This window comes from Chlamydotis macqueenii, chromosome 2, assembly GCF_036417535.1.
Source record: "Chlamydotis macqueenii isolate bChlMac1 chromosome 2, bChlMac1.mat, whole genome shotgun sequence".
NCBI lineage: Eukaryota > Metazoa > Chordata > Aves > Otidiformes > Otididae > Chlamydotis > Chlamydotis macqueenii.
Genome location: NC_141557.1, coordinates 33,691,841 through 33,708,779, shown reverse-complemented (window position 1 = coordinate 33,708,779; position 16,939 = coordinate 33,691,841). Strand labels below are relative to the sequence as shown.

Below are 16,939 nucleotides of genomic sequence, written 5' to 3'. Positions count from 1 at the left end.
ATTTAAATGTACATCTCATCCAACTAGAACTGACCGGTGGTCATTCAGATGAGGGTTACTAACGTAGTGCTAAGTACTTTTAAGTCTAGTAATACCTGTAGCGACACAGCCATGGCTCGGCATCAGCATTCCCTCTCTGAACATGCCTGTTTTCAGGCATTTATGCAACTGTTGCTGGAATTCCCTCCTGACTGGTTGATGTTTGTCAGATCTGTTGGAACAATTTCAGCAAATCAGGAGAAAAAATATTTTCTGTTGCCTAGAATGGAAAAGTTTTTTGGTTTTTTGTTTTGTTTTGTTTTAAAAAGAGGAAAATTGAAAACAGTCATAACTGAAGAGGTTGCCCAAAGAAGCTGTGGACCCAACTGGGCAAAGACATAAGAAACCTCAGCAGGAGGCTGTCTAGGTGCCTCCCAAGGTCCCTTCCAGGCTCAGTGGTTCTTTGATTATACAAGCTGTGAACCTTGACAATGTGATTGCTATGTGGTCTCAAAAAATTGTTTTAGAAATAAAGCATTGAGGATAATGATGCCTGCTCAACATTGGCAGTATGTCAAACGTTTGAGGTGAGACAGGATATTTATTTACAACCTCCACACCATGTGGGAAGGAGCTGTTTTTTGATGGCAGTGCTGTACATCTGTCAAAGAAATCCCACTACATTGTTTAATGGGAGTATGTAATGCATGTGTATCTTACAGTACACCTCTAAAATATATTCTTATAAAGTATGCTTTTAGTGGAATAATGTTCCTTTAGGCATTGTCTGAACTCAGACTGATGTGACAAGCTACTCTGTGATGCTGTGGATCTACCTCTCCCCATCCCTCCAGCAGAGCCTGGAAATGGCCAAGAAATTTCCTCAATGGGCAAAGTTCTACTTTATCAGAAGAATTGTGCTCAAGTTTGCCAGGATTCATTTTGTCAAAAGCTGTAGTAAACATTAAATGTCATGGTGGCTATTTACTAGGTAGTATGCAGAGGGAGATAGTAAAAGCCATGCACACAAAGTAAGAAGGCTGTTGTGCAAGCCAGTACACAGCAGCGTATGTACCAAGTGTTGATGCTAGGTTAACGGTTTGGCTCAGTCGACCTTCAGATTTGAGCTCCCTCATCTCTCTCTCAAACACTTTTGTCCCTGAGTGCTGTTTGACTGTCCACTAGGAATTAGTTGCATGGAGGAAAAGCCTGTGTTTGTGCTCATGTTCCCATTTTAAGGTATCCTACTGACTTCTTGGCTCCAGCTTCTTTGGAAAGGTGGCATCTTTCTAGTGGTGGCTGCCACTTGCTAGTGATTGCTGCTGGAACAGTTGCTCTCCAAACACCCCTGCAAGCAAGACTTCATTTTCATGCATGTTCCTGTCATGTTTGCCTATAATTAAAGCTGAGCTGCCCGCTAGAGCATCAGCAAGTCTGTGAATGCCAGTGGTGCCATATTCAGTTGAAATAAATCAATAATTTTGAATATGTGAACCTTCTCCCGTGGTCATCTTGACACAGCATCAGTATTGGCTCAGTTCTGCTGTTGTCACCTTCTAACACGATTCTGTGCCATGTGAAATTATGCAGTTAGGTCCACAGAGTATAACCTCAGCAGCAGCTATTTGCAAGACCAGGTCCAAACTAAACCACATAAGTTCTCTTCCATTTATTTGCTTCCTCCTCCACATGCCTTTCCCACCACAATTTTTTCTTGTGTGTACCTTCACTAAGACAGGCAATGTACTCTCCCATATTGTGCTGTTCTAATATTTCTTTATTCTATTCTGGTTCTTATGCCGCCCACATCAGTATGGTGTGTAACTATCACATACAGATTTGAGGGAGAAGATTGAAAAAAATGAGAAAAACAGCCCTGCTAATTAACATTCCTCTAGTGATGGAAGAGAGAGAAGGGAGAGAAATTGTTCTGTTAGCATTTAATTTTTGAAAAGCATTCAGTGTAAAGGTTTTGGGAGGAACTTTCTAAATACTTTGCTTAATAAAGCGGCAATTATGTGAAAATAAGAATAGACAATGATTGCAGAGACAATGGAATGTGATTTCTGGGGGGAAAAAAACAACACTGTGCAAACTCAAGTCTGCTAATGTCAAAGAGAGGATGGCATTGATGCAGCATTGATAAACTACAGTCAGGGAAAGTGAAATACTAGGTAATGGCCATCTGCCAGTCACTGTAGATTAAAAGATACCTTTTTGTTGTCTTTTGAAGTTGGAACAGAATGAAAGATGTTTTACTGAACAAGATTACAGGAAAGGACATTCCAGATGGTGAGCCCTTAATCTGGTAGATATGGAAATCAAAAGATATGTGGAGGGGCTACACATCTATCTGCCTATATGTGTGGTAGTCATTACTCAGCTGTGCAGTCGGAGTTTGGGGTCAATTAGCATGAGAAGATGAGAATGGAGGATGACTGTGGAAAGCAGCTATGGTATGTAGCTTCCCAACATTATGTGGAGGTTCTTTCTTGTTAATTTTTGGAGAAGGAAATGAGATTTCAGTGATTGGGCAGAAACTGTGTACGTAAGATTAAAACAAATTGTAATTCAAGATATTCACTGTCATTTCTACCAGCTTTTATTGTGTCTTATTGTAATATTTCACATAAGCACAGACCGAGAGAGAGAGAAAAAATAATTTCTCTCATTACAAACTTCTACAATTATCAGTATCAAAACAAGTACTTCATTTCTGTAGCACCTAGAAAGCACGAACGAACTTTGGTCTTAGCTCTGTACTTCAGTGCAAGCCTTCACAAGAACATCCAGTACTGATACACATTACCAATCGCTTCTGAACACAGGAAAACAGGCTGAAATAAAATAGGATACAGAATGTACAAAGGCAGCACAGGCAGAAATGGAGCACACTGCAACATGATGTTGAAAATATTTTTATCGTAGCTGTACATCTAGTTCTCAAAAAAAACACCTCAAACCCTCTAGTGCATTTTTTTTTCCTTAAATTGGTATTTTAAAAACTAATTAGATTCAATGACTTCTGGTTCAGACAAAAGGAACCGGAAGAGAAAAAACAGCGTACATAAAACAGTATGAGGTATTACCTTTTCAGTTTTAATAAACTCACTGGCAGCTTCAAGAAGCAATGATGAAAAATTATTCTAAGCGCAATTTATATCCCATATTTGATGTCAGGTGAAAACAAAGCAAAAACTGAGACACTAAAATATGCTAGGTTAAAATATAAGGAAATGAGGGCTTTTCCCTGCTCTACCCATCAGTCTATAATTGGAGTTTATACCTAAATAATACAATGAAGGGTGCATTAGAGGTAGCACAGGTATTTATAAAACTCAAAGACATGTAGGGAAGGATTTACTATACACTGGAAGTGTATAGTAAAGCAAGATCTGCCTTAACAGAGCCAGGCTTGCCTGCACAGAGATAAAAATAAATATTTGGATGATGATACTGCAGCTTTTGTATTATTAAACATACCTACCATTTAGAAAAAAAAATACCTCTTCCATGTTGGAGGAGTCTGTTCTTCCTAGGGAATCCAACTGAGTTTATTTCAATGTCTTCCTTGAATCTTGTTAGGGCAGATTTTTCTGTTACTATTGTTTGCAGCGAGCATGGAACGTTATGTTGTGGAGGGGGTAGACATATCCTTTGAAGCCTCCTTTTTTCTTGTTTTTGGGCTTGAGGGGGTTTCTTTGAAGGCTCATGTTAATACGTCTGTGAGCACGCACCCTTGTGAGCTGCATTGATCTGAGTTAGTCTCGCCTGGGCTATATGAATGTCAACAACCTCAGAAAAGAATGAAGCAATTCCTTCAACCCTCAGATGTCTGCACAAGGGTGAGGAACTGCAGAGATGCCTCCTATGGTATAGAGGATATTGTGCAAGAGGGAGGATTTGGGGAAACAAGGTAGTACTCATATATCCTCTGCTTCGTGGTTAGTGGGGGGGACTTGTGCAGGTGGCAAGTGGCTGGGGAGAAGCAAGACACCTGAGTAAGAAAGGAGTGTGCCCAACATAGAATAGTTTGGGTTGGAAGGGATCTTTAAAGATCAAGGAGCAGGGACATCTTCAACCAAATCAGGTTGCTCACAGCTTTCTCCATGGCTGGGAAAATTGGTGCATGTCCAGGAACTATCTCATGTAAAAATCCCCACGTGTCTTCGAGCCGTGAGGTGAGTACACTGGGGGCCTGATGGAATGTCAGGAGACATTCATCCGAGGAAGACAGTGGTACTTTCCTAGGCCCACTTCCATATGCTTCCTGTGGGAGAGTCCTGACATGCAGCTGGGTCCTTGGGCAACTCTGTGATGTTGACCTTGGCCACCTTTGCTGGCTTACTTCCCACCTTGGCTTGAGATTTGAATTGCTTAACTATTCCCATGCTACCACATGCCTGCTGCAGGATGGGTGATGTTGCAGGTCAGGCAACATAGCGTGGGCATAAGAAGTATACAAGGACTATGTATAGGGACCTTAAGGATCTCAAGATCTATGACTTCTAGCCTTACAGGACTGTAGGGACATTCACGTCTTGTGGTCCATGAGGAGACAGCATAAAGGCACTAACACCAATTCTCTTTCCCTTCTGTAGTTCGTCTGCCCCATATCCAGCCCAAATACCAGGTGCAGCAGGGAGCACTGTGCCCTAACTGCAGAATTATTTCCTTCTGCCATTAAAAGAAATTTTAATGCCCAGCAAGCTCCATTGAAGTGCAAGTGAAGGGCCCATTTCATAAAAGATTTAGGCACCGTCTTGGTGCATACTTTTGATTTGTACAGCAGGGAGCTTGCACTTGGGAAGAAAAACGGTTGGGGGGAGGACTTTGCTTTAAATGACAGCTTTTTTTTTTCTCATTCATTTTGCATTCAAAAGCCCAAATATATTTTCTCTCTCTCTAGCCTTGATTTATGACCTTATAAAAATGAGATAGAATCAGCCCAGAAAGAAACAAAGGTTAGGTCTTCCCAGAGCCTGAAGCCTTTGTGTAAGTCCCTGAAGAACAGCTGTGCAAATTACATTTGCTGCTATCAGATGAAGTGGAGACAGAGAGCAGTTTTTCTAGCAGGATGTGGACAAGTTTCCATTTTATTTTGTCATTTTGAATGCGGGTTTGATTTTGTTTGCTGGTAATCACCGCCTTTAACGTTACCTTGCTAAAAATGGCTATTGCAGGAGAACTCGCATCAATATGATATCAGCACAGGCAGAAAGATAAACATCCTGTTTATGTGAATGTCCCTAACAAAAGGAGTCAAGATCTAAACAGATAGAAAAGAATGCCAGTAACCATGAAACAAACTACATGCCAGATGTTAGTCATGTTGCTTAGAGCACTACTAGAAGTTGATCAGATATTATGTTGATGAGCGTAGCTTATGAACACGTAGAGAAGGAAAGCAATAGTTGTCATTTGCATGATTAAAGGCTCTTGTTCTACTTCTACATTAAGTCATAAATAATTTAATTTTACCTGATAGTATGAATTAAAAGGTTACCTTTTGAGGCATTCGCTTTTCTTTCTTTACAAATTCATCTAAAGCATTTTAAAGTAGAAATTAATTTTATTTTATAGATGAAAAGAGTCACAGAATCACAAAAAAAAATTAGGTTGAAAGGGACTTCTGGAAGTCCTCTACTCCTAGCCCCAGCTTAGAGTAGGGCCAGGTTCAAAGTTATATCAGGTTGCTCAGAGTCTTGTCTAGTTAATTTTGAGTATCTCTATGGAGACCACATGTTTTTTTCCAGACACCTTTTCCATTGCTTAACCACAGTGCATTTGTTTTCCTTCCATCCAGCCAGAATTTTCCTTGATCAAACTTGTGTCTGTTGCCTCTCATCCCTTTACCATGCACCTCTGAAAAGAGTCTGGCCTCATCTTCTCTGCAATCCACCAAAGCCTCTGGCAGACTGCTGTTAGGTCCCCCTGAAGCCATCTCTTTTCCAGACTGAACAAGCCCAGTTCTCTCAGCCTTGCCTCACTGGGCAAGTGCTCCAGCCCCAACCAACTTGGTGGCCCTCTGCTTGACTCACTCCAGTTTTTTTGATCTCACTTCTGTACTGGGGGATGTATAACTGGACACAGTGGCTTCATAAACACCAAGGAGAAAAACTGTTTCCTTCCACATCCTGACTATATTGGTTTGATCTGTGCATTTGGTGAGGGTGCAGTCCATCCCACTATCCCGGTTGCTGATGAAGATGTTTAACAGTGCCGGACTTGGTATCGCCATTCATAACTGCATGCTGATTATACCAACAGCTGAACATTGTCTTTTGAACCTGATGGTCCAGCTTCTCATCCATCTTGTATTAGTCATTTCAGAACTATTAATAAATTCTGCCACTGCTTCTCTCCCTGGTGATGGAGAGCAGAATACTCAGGACTTGCAGAATTTAACCAGCTGTCTGAATAAAATAAAATTCTGATTATTCAGCCTGCTTTCCATTTTGAGATTCTTTTCAGAAAGTAGCTGTGTTTCTCAAAGACTAATAAGAGCTTATTTTCCTTATATTTGCTTTTTTTTTTTTCCAGAAATCTTTGAGGAGGTAGAATGTGGGAAAGACTAAGGCCTACAGTGAAGGGACCGAAAGCAAGACCAGCAAAGTATGGATTTGAACAGGGATAAGATCTGCATCATCACAAATATGTTTGTAGCTAACAGACACTATAAGCACTCTTACTACTTACTCTATATAGTTTCACTGTTTAACTAAGGAAGGAGGCATTTCCCCTGTAGCAGTAAGTCCTTTTTTTTTTTTTTCAAATAAAAAATTTTAACAGAAGCCTTTGGATTTTGCTAAAATTTTTGATCAGGTTGAAAAGAATCACCTGACTTTGCTTGTTTTATCAATATTAGGCAGATTTTTGAATAGTATCAAATAACCTGCTTCATTACGTGAGTAAGTAAGCATCATTTTGGATTGTATTAAAGGGTGCTAGGAACAGTAGTAGCATTATTTTAATATAAAATCACAGCATATCTGTTTGATAAACAGGTTGTGCAGTCAAAATGAAATAACTTTATACTGTGAACCCAAAATTTTTTGAAGTGTTTTGTGGGAGCTTTTGAAATGACAGTTTTCTATTTCCTGTAGCTTTAAAACTTTCTGAAACTGCTGAGAGCTAAGGTGGACCACATGCTTCCAAGATTTGCAGTTCATGACGTGGTGATATTTCACTGTTTTGGTCAGCCCAAGGTGGTGGAGACATCTTTGGTTGAAGCAGTATTAACGGTATTTCTTGATCACTCTTTGTTTCTGTACCCTAATTGGACAATAATGAAGAGCTCTTCTGGATCCTTATGGCCTGGCATGTAACAGTGGAAGCTCCCAAGCTATACCAAGGTCACAGTTAAGCCTCTCCTAAGACGTGATGAGGACTCTAAGTTGTAAGAGCCACATTGCAGCCTATTGGCTGTTTGAGGTTGCGGGCACCTTCATGGTGGTTTAAATGAACACATTTTACTTTGCAATCGGGGCATGCTAAGAACATGCATGTGGTCAATTATTGTGATTCAGCTGATGGACTGCCTGTGCCATGGGAACTCAGTTATTTTTAATCTAGTGCCTCTGTCCATACCATTTTAAACATAGAACTTTGCACTAGACAGCCCTTTTAAGAAAAAATGCTTATCATGGAGATTAATTGATGCCAATGATATAATTCGGGTTGATGAATATATAAAAGGTAGTGTGTTTGTGTATTCTGTAGACAGTTTATGGGGGCAGTAAGGGGTAGACTGCTCAATGATTTAGAGATACCGCTCCAAAAGATACTTTCTTAATACCATTGCAAATATGTATAGAGATGCACATAGTGAGTTTACACAAAGGGACGTGCCAAAAAAAAGCCAAGTAAATAAAATTTAACACACTTTCAAGGTGAATGTGTTGTGTGAGTACATCTGTGCATTATCAGGATCTTCACTGCACATTTTTCTCAGAAACTTCAGCCTCAAGAGCAAAGGTAAGGTGACATTGGAGTATGACGTGCTTTTCAAATGCCTGTCAATGGGGAGTTAGATTTTAACTCTTCTGCCTATTGAGACTCTCTTGAATACCAAATGTTTTCTGGCTGGGCTGTTTAAAAGATGCATAAGGAGAGTCAGATTCATGTTGGTGATTCATTTGTAAAACTTCAGGTGAGGGAAACAACAACCTGTAAAGAATTTCCAGCAGGAAAGTGTATATTAAGGGGTTAGAAAATTATTTCCTACATCAACCAAAGCCTTCTGCATGGCTGAGTGTAAAAAAACTGCAGCAGTCACCCTGCCCTGACTCCCATACTGGCGTTTTACTACTGTCCCTGTAGTCACTACAGCAGGCAAATGCAGAACACTGTGAACTGGTTTTTTGAAAGCCAGGATGTGGAATTCAGTGTTTCTAAGAGCAAAACACCATCAACAAAAGACAGTGATTGTGCTTTATGCCACCTGGGAGCAGACAGCGAACATATGCTCAATCATTCAGAAAGCCAAGGCAGCCTCACATTGTTCTGCTCCTAATTTTGTCAGTGAGATGTGAAACTGAAACGGTTGTGGTGTTGTTGATACAGAGGAAAAGCAAGTAGTTTACCCGTGATGACCTTGAGGGTTTGCTCTGCTCCCAAGATAGTTCTGTCCAGTCTGTTGTTTCTTATCCTGACCCTCATGCTGCAATAAAACAAGAGGATGATGAGGGTGGGGGGTGAGGGGACACAGCCATTGCCAGCAACATGGGCATCTCAGCAGCTTTGAACACCTCCTGGCCCCGTGCCAACACCAGCACAAGCCAGTGTTGTGCTGCTATGAGAAGAGACCAGCATTGCGTTCTGGAAAGCAGCCTGTAGAGATGCCCCAAAGTTGTACAGCATTGCATACGCTGGAAAACTGCTACTAGAAAAGTGCAGACCGAGTTTTATGACTGAAGAGTAGCCACTGAAGTCAGTAGATGGTGAACATGAGGCAAATCTTTTGTAGCACTGTTTTACCATGGGAGAGTAGACAGGAAATGAAGCATAGGGAGGTGTGTTTGTTTATATCCAGCACTCCTGGTTATTTGTTTACACCTTATCAGAAATAAAAGAGAAATTCCAGTAAAAGCAAATCAAACGAACCCACTTCAACCCTTTGCCCTGGAGGACAGATTGGCAGAGAAATGAGGAAGAGGGTCACAGGGTTGTGACGCTTCCAAATGTTCCAGGAAGCGAGCAATGCTCAGGAAATCAAAGAAGCTGGAATCCCTCATACGGATATGTGCCAGAGACAAAAGCATTGTTATAACAGCTGAAATCTGTTTCTACAGGCCCCATTGAGCAGGACATAAGTACACACTTAAGCCTATCCCAAGCCAGCAAGGCGCAGAAGTGTGACCTGAAGTTCCAGCTGTGCTGCTGATTGCATGTTGCAGTAGTGTGGTTCTGACTACACTCACAAACAGATTCGCTCTGCTTCAATGTTCCTCTGCTATATCAAAAGTAATTACGTGAAGGTGACAAACCTGAACTGGAACATGGCTGTAGGTTATCTTAAACTAACGAAGGCAAAGATAGATATTCACACAGTCTGATTCTACACGTCTACGTAGATGCTCTGAGTCATGTGCTAACATCCATATCTTTCCCTTTGGACATGCAGGGAAGTTGGGCTCTCAGGCTAACAGTTCTGAATCACATTTTAATTAAATGACTAAAAGGCTTGTTATAAATATCTTTCTAAAAAGCAAGGTTTCAACCATGAGTGTAATTAAGTGTTGGAATCAATTTCAAAAGTAATTTCAATTTGTCATCACTTGCAGTCTTTCAGCTGAGCGTGGATGTTCGTAAATAAATGTTCTCCCCCGCTTGTGTGGGGTTCTTAGGCTGCAACTCCATTGCACATTCTCACAACGTGCTGAACAAACTGAGTCAGGTCCAGTGCTTTACAGCGTGCTCTTCTGAGGGGAGAACAGAGAACAGGGTGGCTTCTTGTGGTAGCAAAGTTTGGCATGCTTGTGATAGCCTGCATTTCTGAGAAGACACCTGGAAGTATTTTATAGTAATTGCAGTTTCCTGCCAACATACACTGCACGCTATAGTCAGATGATGGATGATCAAGGTATGATTTACTAAAACCAGATTATCATCTACCGTGGACAGGTTTTCTAGCTAGCTGGAATGACTGTTAGATGATGCTATTGGAGATCTTGATTTCAGAAAGATAATGCCAGCAATTTTCCAAGTAACACATCTTGCAGGAACTTAAGTCCTGGTTTCCCAAGTGCTGTATCTAGTGATTGCTGGTAGATGTTGAAGAAGAGCTGTGTGAAAGTTTGTGACAGAGCTGCAGTTTTCTTTCATCTCTTTTCGAGTGCCCTGCTGCAGAAAGAGCTCAGACCATTTCAGATAGTTACCCTAGACCTCGCCTTTTTTTCCTCAGGAAAAGGAACTGAGTCTCTGAGACAGCAGCAAATGCTTTAGGCAGTTCTAGGAGAGTGAGAAAGGATGTTTCCTGTCTATCCACTGACTAGAGGAGATTTTGCATCTACTAAAATAATTTCACATCCAAGTCCTGGATCTGAATATAGACATGAATCTTCAGTTATACAAGGCTATTTATCTTTGGTTATTTTATTTGTGAGCTTGCTTAGGAATAGAGTGGAGAAGGGCTGACCATAGTCAACAGCAGGCTGTTACCCATGCACCCAGGACACTTTGCATGCCAAATTGTGTCTTTGGAGCAGAGAGCCTTCTCCTGTGGATTCCATGTCACCTATTTTTGTCAAGTGCCACCTGCCACCATGATGAAGGAAAAGGAATTGTTATATTCAAAGTTCTTGATTCATGCACTCTCCTCAGCATGTAAAACTTTGTGCTGGTTGAAGGCAATAGGCACCAGGAGCCTTGACGGCCTGCTGGCTATTGCGGTGTCCTTTTATAGTCCCTTGCATTTCTGGTGCTTTTTTGATCACAAGATCTGTCTGTTCAGAACTGATTAAATCATCTGTGAATCACGGGAAGGCTTGGGGCGAGATTTGGCAGCATCAGTGGAGGGAGGTGGGCAGGAAGGTTTTGTGGGAGTGTGGGACAGCCTCAGCTTTTATTTTCTGCCATTTGGCACTCACATTTCGTGCCTCTGACAGGGGAACACATGCAGTGCCAAAAAGCTAGGGTGATGTATGTAGATGGTAGGAAGACAGAGCCATATGGTAGCCATGTGCTGATTGTCAGTGGTGTCAGTGGCTATGCCCCACAAGCCCCTCACATTTTCCTCCCAGGAAAGAGATATTTGCATTTTAGCAAGCCTTGGTGATTGTTGAAGTCTTTGTGGCCAAGTCAGAGGCTCTGGAATTACGGCTGGTGTCCTAATGAAATGATGGTTGTGATGTCCATAATCTTGATAGCTGACTAGCTACTTCGCCAGACATTATCTGTGACAGTTCTAAAGAAGGAAGAAGGAAGAATTTGGTGGTTTTATCCCAGCAGTTTCACCACAGTGTTGTTAAAACTGGATGAACTGTCTGAATTATTTCACTATCTTCCAAATACCAGTAACTTCTTTTATGCATGCTGGAGTCCACAGCAACATGTAAATGTGTGATTTTACTCCCCCTTCCTTCGCTGCTCCTCTCCTCTACTGTGCCTACCAGCCAGAAAACACAGGGAGTCCGAACAGTCTCCTCAGACTAAGCGCTGTTTATTCATCCGTAGCAACACAGCCTCCAGAAACAGGTTAAACAACAAATGGCCTGTTTGTCTATGGCCTACCTTAAAAGTTAGTGTTTTCCCTATAACTTAGGTGGGACAAAGGCTTCAGACATGGAGTCTGTCTTGCAGATCCCAGCCAATAGTTTTACAGGCAAGTATATGGCATTTTCTTGTGATGTAACAGAAGATAAACCCTGTTTATTTAATTAAGGCATGCGGTTGATATCCCAGACAATGAATGTGTAGGGCATGTATGGTATATGTTTACCTGACAGGTTTGTTAACTTTGGCTGAAGTTATTCAAACAACTTTTTTTTTTTGGCATAGGCAAGCCAACAACTGATACACTGGTAAACTGCCAGTCACAGGTACTGTATAATGTATATATAATCAATACAACAGATATAATGAACTTATTCGCATATAGATTTCTATTGAGGAGCACTCAGTGACAGAGAATTAGTGGCAGTGGATTTTGGACTTTGCAAAAAAAAAAGAAACTGTACCAAAACCTGAGCAATATAGGTAGGTTCTGCTCTTATCTGTGCAGCTTTTGGTTTGTGAAGCAGGCCTATAAAGTCCACTTTTAAAATTCCTTGTACTGTATTTGATCAATTTGCATTGAGACGGGTGATGTAAATGTTCCCTCCTGGCCTATTACATTTTACACTCATTTTACAGAACTGTGAATGGAAGTCCAGTGCAAAATTTAGGTGCCTGCATTGCAGCTGCCTAGATTTGAGCTGATTGCCTTAATTCACTTTATAGTCAGTGGAGAAAAAATGTCATTTTTAAGACATACTTCATCCAAAAGACAGTGGCTGAATCCAAACATACAAACTCCTATTTCTCTCCATTGACAGAAAAAGGGGGCTGGTTGGTCGGTTCACATGTAGGTATGCTGTAGATAAACAAAACCCAAAGGTGAAGAATCAATATAAAAAACTTGTTCCCTTCCACTTTTGTCTGCTTTGAAATGCATTTATTTGGTCTTTAATGAGATCCAGTGTGCCTTCGAAGTTCTCAAACAGAGTAAGAAGTTCTCACGTCCTCCAAATTGGCTCAGCTTTGTCAGTGGAGCTCACAGGACAAATTGTCTGATTTTACATGACCCATTTAGTTTTAATAACTTCCCATTCAGACAGCATTCTCGCTTGCCAAAATAGAATTTTTCATGAATTACTTAATCAGTAATCAGTACTTACTGACAGGCAGCTTCAGTGAAGGCTGATAGGAAGATATTCTGGGTTTGTAATACAGGCCTAATATAAGCTTACAGGGACTCAGCATATTTCATCCTATTTTTTTTTATCAGCCTTCTCCAGCCACTTACATTCCCTTTTTCCCAGGTGCCTTTTATTAGCTTGTTGAAAAACTACGGGAAGGAAGACACTTGAACCTTTGAAAGATTCACAACAGGTATTTACTTTCTCCTTTTCTAACAAGTTACAAGCACCAAACAATACTAGAAATGGAGTTACTGCAAGCCAGTAAGAGTAGCTTACTAGTCCCTCAGTTTTTTAGTACCAGAAAGTTACCTACATCTTAATTAAACAGTAAGTCAGCCTCCCTGAGACAAATGCAGTTTGGCAACAATTGGGAACCAGAAACTCAAATATGTAATTAAGTTTTTTTCTGTTTCCTTCTTTAATGTCTGTTAGGGTTCTTTTAGAATCACTGCCGAGGCCGACGTTTAGAAGGAAGTGTCTAGCTGTAAACATCTGACTGGGGTGAGGCAGTCACATATAAGGCTGGGGCAATAATGTATGTCTTAATTATTATCTTAAAGGTTTGACTGTTAATTGCAATGTGGGATGTTGGGCTGGCTTTCAAGTTATATTCTTCACAAATTGTGTTGCAAATGAATAAAAATACTGGAAGAAAAGGGAAGAATTGCTATTGTCTAACCACAACAGCCTAGGCAGGCTGCCATAAAAGTATTATTGAAGCTCTAATTCAAAAATTAGTCTCAGCTACAAATGTATTAGTTTAGCCAAGTCCTCTAGTTGGCAGAATATGTGTCTTAAATTTCCTTTGGTACACGCTGTTGTTTGGGCTGTTAGCTTAATACATCATTAGATAGTTTAGGCACTGCTTGTCCATCAGTTAATATGTTCAATATCAACTTGTTAATTAGATTAATTTGGTTTGGTATTTTTTTAGAAATAGCTTAACCTTCATATGACTTTAAAATTTTATTTAATTACAGTTACAGACATAACATTGTTTACCATGGTAGTGTATCCAAGTCTCAGAAAACTTACAGGCAAAGTACAGAAAAGGTCTTTTTCCAGGGCTTCAGTGAGAGGGAACAATTTTTTTCTATGGGCAAGGAAAATTTATGTTTTGTCTTTCTCATGCATAGGTCCAGAAAAATGCTGTGCCTCTCCTCCAGTGGGAGGCTGCTGACGCGGCTTGTCAGGGGACTGGACCATAGCTGTCCTGTTTTACAGAGCTGGGTGCTCCCAGGTGACCTAAACACATTTCAGATAGCTAAATGCATGCACACCCCAGACCTAGTACTCTTCTCACATAGAAGTACACGTGGCAAGATGAAAAATCATAAACATTTTCTGTCTCTAGAGGTAGCTGAGTCTGTCACTGAAACCCACCCCTCTTCACAAGCCAGCATCCATCCATAACCTTCCATGGAGGGTCTCTCTTCCAGTAGAGACCATTGACTACTTCTAGCAGGAGGAAATATTATCCTTAACAAAACCAGAGAAACCTATCTAGTCACTGAACAAAACTTACTTCCCCATCCCTTGTACAGTGGAAACTCTCTTCTGAACCCCCGATGGGATGCGATTTTCTCTTCCAGTCAGCTGCCTCGCTGTTTCTGTTCAACAGCTGCAGTGCTCTTATTCAGCAGGAAAAATCAGGCACATTTAAAACAAAACAAAAGCCAGAACACAACACAAACAAACCAAATTAAAGAAAATGTTTTAAAGCATTTCATTACTCACAAAAGGTTGTGAGATAGTTTTATGTTTAAATTGGTAATATTATTTCTGGCAATCAGTCTTATGCTATTCTTTTGTTGATTTTTCCAACCACTCAAGAAATTGGAATGAAAATATTTTACTGGGTTTACTATCCCTGGGAAAAGCTTGTCAACATGGATCCAGGTTTATGCTGAAAACTCAAAATATTTGGCATGTGGTTGTGTATTTTCCCTTCATCAAAGAGATTATGTGGGGCTAAGGTCTGTTCAGCAGGAGATACTGACACTGTACTTAAAACAAAAGGCCACCTTGCATATACGTGTGCACGTGTATGCAAATATCTTTTTGCAAATGATAATACAATAATATCAGAAAGTCATTAGTGTTACATTACAGTAGCTTGCTCATATGAAAGCTGAGTGGACACTGTAGGGATGTATACACTATAGAAACATATATATATCTATCTCACAGTTCTGTAGTGGTTCTGTGCGCAGGGGGATCAATGAAGCCTGATTTTCTGTGGATTTGTGTCTTGAGTTTGAGACCCTGTCTGGATTTTCTAAGGTCTCATATGAAATGCTGCACTTTTTCCCTCAGTGAAGCATTAACCGCAGCTCTTAACTGGCTGCCTATTTTCAGAATACTTATAAGGACTGAATAGTTTCTGGATTTCAATACCTCTGTCAAGTGTGCTCAACAAGCTTAAGCATTTGAAGATTCACAGAGAGGTCTCAGATGTAGAAAGACGCAGCACAGTGTCTTAAATCTAATTTCTGCAAAATCAGGCTAAAGCATCCTCACACTTATACATATGGAGAAGAAACATAAAATATGAATCAAAACAGAAAACATGAATTTAAACATAAATATGGAATTTAACAGCTGAGGAATAAAGATGCAGATTAACCATCAATCACACATGTGAGATTTTCCATTGACTTTCTCTGAGAATTTAGCACCTAATTGCAATTTGTCTCTTTCAAAATCTCCTATACAATCTCTTCTGTAAATGTGTGTAAAGCTTCTCACATTGGACATTTAAAAAAAAAAATCACACATATGCCCACGTGCCTAGGTAAATGAACTTGAATTTTGGTTGCAGCTGTCAGAAAAACTTCCTGATTCCACGGGTCCATTTATGTGTTTCTTTTTAAGTTTTTAATTAAAAGATATTGATTTGTCATTTTGAGATTTCTATGTTTAGTTAAAAACAACGAAATACTGAACAAACTCCGCTGAGGATCTTACTGGCTTTGGAGTTTAATTTGGGCCTGTAAGAGAAAGAGCAATAGCTCAATGACAACATTGTTTTGACACAAAAGGCCAGACATGAGAGCTTTTAAGAGTTTTAATTTCCCTGAGGGGTCATGAGGTCTCCTGCTTCCAAGTATGTTAAAAAGACAAATCAAACTGAAGACTTGAGTCAGGTTCATTAGCTCTGGCAAATCACAATTACCACAGCAAATGCAAAAGCAGAAGTTCTGCTATGCTCTAAACAATGCTGTCAGCTGTACTTAGATTAGTTTTGCCCTTGTCATCAGGGCCCAATGATTCTTAAAAAGGACCAAATGACTAAAGGCAAAAAGAGATCCATTTAGGATTACAACCCCCTGTCTCCCCCCCATCCCCCCGACCTTGGGCCAGAGCCCCAGTTCTGGTTGAGACAACGCAGTAGCAATCCCAGCGCCTCAGGATGCTCCTGAGCTCTCTCACCTTTGAGTGCTGAAGAGTCAACAGCAGGGACGGTGTCCTGATTCCCTGTTGAACTGCGGGCAGGACACGGGCTGAGCAGCCATTTGAAGGTGCCTCAAGTTTTGAAGCCTGGAAGAGGCGCTGGGGCAGAGGGGCAGGCAGCTATTTGCACGACATAGGGTGTGAGGAAAAGGTCAGATGCTAAAGTGAAGAGGTTCACAAGCTGTCAAGAGAAAACTGGGGGTTGAATTAATAGAGGCAGCTTCAGCCTTTCCAGCTATGAGTCATACAAATTATGAAACTACTTGAAATACTTCACCTACACATACATCTCCTTTATTTTTCACCTCTTCTCTTTTCTGCAGTTATTCTCCTGTTCTGCTGTCTTTCAAGTTACACTCTGCGCTGGTCTCCTGCTTCTTTGTCCCCCATTCCCATTTCGGTATCTTTCCGTTCCTGAGCATACGTTACATTTTGCAGGCCTTTCACATCTCGGAAATGCTGCAAGCAGTGCTTCTGAGCTGAAGTTATTGAATATTTGGTCTGTGTGATGACACGGTACTAAACCAGCTGGAAATTGTTCTTTAAAAAAAAGACATGAGAAACTAAATCAATGACTTAATAAAAAGAAGTACGCATGACCCACA

General features: G+C 40.6%; 3 long non-coding RNA genes across 4 annotated transcripts in view; 2 read left to right on the top strand and 1 right to left on the bottom strand.

Moving 5' to 3' along the window:
* LOC147601623 (uncharacterized) overlaps window positions 1-6,773 on the top strand; it is a 23,333-nt gene extending 16,560 nt beyond the window's left edge. Inside the window, exon 2 of the long non-coding RNA XR_015257877.1 lies at window positions 6,523-6,773. This is a non-coding gene — a long non-coding RNA (uncharacterized LOC147601623). The remainder of the gene's footprint in view (window positions 1-6,522) is intronic.
* LOC147601622 (uncharacterized) lies at window positions 2,559-16,670 on the bottom strand. Of its 2 annotated transcripts, none has more exons than XR_015257875.1 (3): window positions 16,314-16,670; window positions 8,565-8,641; window positions 2,559-6,395 (listed from the first exon to the last, which is right to left on the bottom strand). It is a non-coding gene; the product is annotated as an uncharacterized LOC147601622 (long non-coding RNA). The 2 variants fall into 2 exon arrangements; XR_015257876.1 differs by having other exon boundaries at window positions 2,559-6,345.
* On the top strand, window positions 12,372-16,939 carry LOC147601621 (uncharacterized). Its single transcript, XR_015257878.1, has 2 exons — window positions 12,372-13,071; window positions 16,658-16,939. It is a non-coding gene; the product is annotated as an uncharacterized LOC147601621 (long non-coding RNA).